Here is a 4,872-nt window from a genome sequence, read left to right as displayed (position 1 = left end):
TGAGGGGGGGCGGGAGAGGGAGCTGGGCTGGGCGGAAATGGGTGGGGGTGGGGCAGCGCAGCCCCTGCTCGTCCTGCTGTACTGCAGAGACCAAACCCGTCTAGGGGCCTCGCCTCGTACAACGAGGGACACGGACAGGAAACCTGTCACGCGGGGTCGAGTCACACCTTGTACGCGTGTGTGTGTGTAAAAGCGGCTCGTGTTTGCTTTGGATTTGGCAGACAGTGATTCGATTCAGTCGAATCAGCCAGGCCAGGCTCATTTCCCCGCCCCTCTCCCAGCTCTTTGGCAAAAAAAAGCGCCCCGGTTCACCGGGTGCTGCCATCAAGGGTGCCCCGCCTAAGCCAGCTCTGGCCCTTTAAGAAAAAATAAAAACGAGGAAAACCCCCAGACTCGCTGCTCCTGGCAGCAGGGGGTGATCCCCACTGCCCCGTGCCAGGTGGGGGGCTCTAGGGGGGCTCTACCGCTGCAGGAGGGGTGAGTCCCTGGGCTTTTCTTGGGGTTTTTTTTTCTTAGAGGGCCAGAGCTGGCCTGGGTGGGACACCTGTGGGGGGGCCAGGGGAGGGTTGGGGGGCTCGTGGCAGAGCCCTCCCATGCAGCATGGGGCAGTGGGGGGCAGCAGGGATTGCCACCTGCCCAGCAGCACCCATTGAGCACTGGGGCTTTTTTTAAAAGTACCAAGCTGGGGCAGCCATGGGGGGGCTGGGGGAGCAGGCAGGGGTCATGAGGGCTGGCAGGGGTGCCCCCATGGTCCCCTCCCCCCCTCCCATCCATAGTACTTACCAGCTCAGAGTCAGGTAGAGCTCCCTGCTGCAGCCACTAGGGACTGCCTGAATCATCAAAGCTCCCCAAATCTTTTCCAAAGATTCAGAGAGCTTTGAATCGATTCAGACCTTTAAATCAGTCCCCCGATTCCATTCAGATTCAGAGATTTGGCAACCGAATCAGGCTGAATCTCCTCTGAATCGAATCTGAATCGAATCACCACCTGAAGCTTTGCACAGTCCTAATACACATATGTGTGTATGTATATATGTGCGTGTGTATGATGTATATATGTGTGTGACACACACACACGCATATACATACATATGTGTGTGTGCATGTGTGTCACAAGCTTTCCTCAACTGAAGCTCCAAATGCAGACAGGCTATTGATTTATTTAAAGTTCATTTTTCTTTTCCAAAAATGAACACACATCAAGGGGAAATGAACACAAACCAAGGGGACTCACTGGGGAAATGAACACATACCAAGGGGGAAAAAATCTGAAAGAATTCTTGGTAACTTTTCTTAAATGCTTCCTTCCCAGCCCACACACTCACCACGAGATTTAGTAAAAATTACCACAGGAAGTGCAGTGCTGGGACAGACCAATGGTCCACCTACGCCAGTATCCTGTCTCTGACAGTGATGGAAGTGGGTGCTATACAGGAAAAGCACTGAACTGGATATCTCTAGAGCGATCTATCCCCCCTTCAATACCCTCCCTGGCATCCACTATTTATTGGGTTAGAGATGCCAAACAAAACATCTCCAACCATTCTATTCAATAGTCATTAATAAATCTATTGGCTGTAAACATACCCAGTCTCTTTTCAAACCATCACGGGTTGTAGGTCTGAGCCCGCTGCTCTGGCCTACAGTCAGTGATGCAGTGAACCCTTGGGGAGCTTCTGCCAGAGGAGGCAAGAGCTAGGGGTGCATCCAACCGAGAGCTCGACTCTTGCAGGATAGATTATCAAAAGCTTTCATGAGAGGCGCTGCATCTGAAGTGAGGCTTGTGGATGCCTCCCCTCCTGGTGGTGATCTTATGAGGTTTTTAGTGCTTACAGTATTTGCCAAATCAGTCACAACAGGTATTTAAAGCAGCCTTGAGCAATAAGATTGTTATCCTTTCTGAATAGAGCCATTCTCTTTCATATAAAGCAAACCTCTCAGAAAAGGGTTTCATCCATAATCAGAGAGAGGGTTTGTTAAGTGTTCCCTTGGCTGGCTGGCTGGCTGTACCAGGGGGTGGGGCTTACATTACTTTAAAAATCCTTAGCAAGAGTGATTGATCAACAATGTTCGCTATTAAGGTTCTGGAGGACATTTCTAGAACAGATTAGAACTACATTAAAGTAAAACTGCAGAGGGAAAATGGCATTTCCCCTTTCTATTTATCTGTGCTAGAGAAAAGAGGGCTGACTGCATCAGCATGGAGGGTATTTTTGTGGTAGGGGGTGTTTATTTTATACACACACGCATATACATACCTATACACACACACACACACACACACACACGGACGCACACATACATACATACCTGTATATACACATACATACGGACATGCACATTTGAAGTTCATCCTTTTTCACAGAAGACACTATAGGAAACAGAACAGGTTTATATGATGGCTATCAAGCAACAGAAAATGCATCACTTGGGAAAGTGGAAGGATTGTAAGTTGGACACTTTTAAATTGTTTTTTTTTTTCCAATATTTTTTTAAATTCCTCTTGTAGGGACATGCTGACTGTGAACAATTTGCCTTTTTACCTTCTCTAGCATAAGCCAAATAAACTGAGCCCTGTTAATTTCCCTTTACTATGCAGGACCACAAATCATCCTTGAATACCTGCCTTTCTAATCCTCCCACTCCTCTGCCACACACTTTGCTATTTTCAACATCCCTTTTGAAATGGGAATATGAGAACTGACTGAACACTGGTAACCCACCTCTGCTATACATGGAATAACATCCCCACCATAAAGCTACTCCATGTTCCCCTTTATATGTACAAGGATTGTGTTAGCCCTTTTAAATATATTTTCACTGAAGAGTTAACCACCTGATTAGGACTTGGATCTGGGTACCTGGATTGGCTTTGCCTCCGCATTAGCAGCCACACTGCAAAGCTCTACTTGGAATTGCTATGTAGCAAGGCTTGCTATGTGGACTTCAAGGGCACATTCCACTGTTCTTTGTGCTGCACGCAGCTGAGCCCTTGCATAACCTTGGAGGAGCCTAAATTCCTTCAACACCTACATTTTCACCAGAAGAGTCCCCTAAGCACTAGCATTTCTGCAGCTGGGCATGGGTACAATTTCTTGTCTTGGAAATGCTGAGCTGTTCAGTGATTAGCTCACACTTGAACCTTTGCAGGATTCAAAAACTAGGGGTGCCCCTATATTTATTTTGGCTGTGGAGCTCCATCCAGTTGACATACCAGGTTTAAAACCCCCATATAAAACACAACCAGGAAGAAGAACTACAATTCCCTATGCCTTTTAACCAATGTGGAGCACTCAGCTAAGATGAAGGAAATGTGGGTTTAAATCTCCTCTGCCTGAACTGGAACAAGGGCTTAAACCAAGGTCACCTAGCTCTCAGGAGAATTGCCTACCTAGCATCTCTCTCTCTCTGTCCTGTTGAAGCAATTCTATTTTGCTTACATAATCAAATATTCAGTGAAGCAAGTACTGCAACCAGTCTCTCATCTCCTAGGGGAACAACAAACAGCTGGGATGTACACAATCTCTGTATCCCAATAAATGTTATATAAGGGGTGTGAAACTCAGCCAGCCCCATGCATTGGATGAGCAGTGTGGGGCTGGTCTGCAAGCCAGATTGAACCTGTAGACTGGCCTTGCATGTCCTGAGAGGCCAGAGTGGGCACTATTGTGGTCCTATTCCAGCCATTCCATGGTTCTGCTGCAGGCTGGTTGGTGCTGGTCAAGCCCACCTCATCCTGCCTGTCTTGATCACCTCTTCCACATGTGCTAAAGGTAAAAGAGCCAGCGCTCCTCACACCACTGCTCACACCAGGGGTCCTGCCCCTGGAACCCCAGTGGGGATTTCAAGCCAGGTGATGTCTTGGCTACCTCATGCACTGCCAGGGATACAGTGCCTAGGTTATGGATCCAGCCTGTCATGCAACCTGGGAAGCAGGAGCTGAACACAGGCAGCTAGCAGCCTGCAGCATCTCCCCTCCCTCTAGCTACCCCATGCCTCAGACGTGGTGCAGAGACCTGAGGAGACCCCAGCTCATCCCTTGTCCTGGACCCAGCATAGTGCCTCACCCACTCACCTTCACAGGGTCATCCAGCATGCCCTGCATGCTGCCTGTGCCTTACTGACACCCATGGGCAGCAGCAGGGGCCAGATGATAGTTTTGTGGACCAGACCCAGCTCATGGGCTGTATCTTTGACACCCCTGTCCTATATAATCTAGTGATTAGGACAGGGGTTTAGGTTGTAGCCGTGTTGGTCTAAGGACATAGGCAGACAAGGTTCCTTGGGTGAATTTGATATCTTTTATTAGACCAACCCAAATGGTTGGAGAATAGTCATTAAGCAAGCTTTCGGGTTCAAAAACCCTTCGTCAGGCTAAGGAAGCTTCAGCAGTTGGTGTGTGCTCTTCCTGGATGGAATGAAAAGTAAAGAAGCCAGGGGCTGGGCCGGGCGGGGGAGTCAGTTGCCAGGCAGATTGTAATGTATCAAAAATCCAATGTCTATGTTTAGTCCCTGATCTCTAGTATCCAGCAGGTTGATGAAATGGAGCTCATAGGCTCGTCTCTGGGAAGTGTTGTGTAAGTTTCCCTTGAGGATCAGGACTGAGAGATTGGAGAGAGAGTGGCCCTCCTGTGAGAAACGTGCCCCCACCGGTAATTGGGTGTTTCTGTCTCTGATGGATTTCCGGTGTGCGTTCATTCTGGTGCGCAGTTGTTGTCTGGTCTCTCCTACATATCTTCCATCAGGGCATTTGGTGCATTGGATGAGGTATATCACATTTCTGGAGGTGCAGCTGTAATAGTGGGGGTGGTGGTGATGTGTGGGCAGGTTTTGCATTTCTTGTCCTGGCACGGTCTGGATCCTTTTGGTGTG

Source organism: Alligator sinensis, unplaced genomic scaffold, assembly GCF_000455745.1.
Source record: "Alligator sinensis unplaced genomic scaffold, ASM45574v1 scaffold1638_1, whole genome shotgun sequence".
NCBI classification, from domain to species: Eukaryota; Metazoa; Chordata; order Crocodylia; family Alligatoridae; genus Alligator; species Alligator sinensis.
This window is presented reverse-complemented; position numbering follows the sequence as displayed.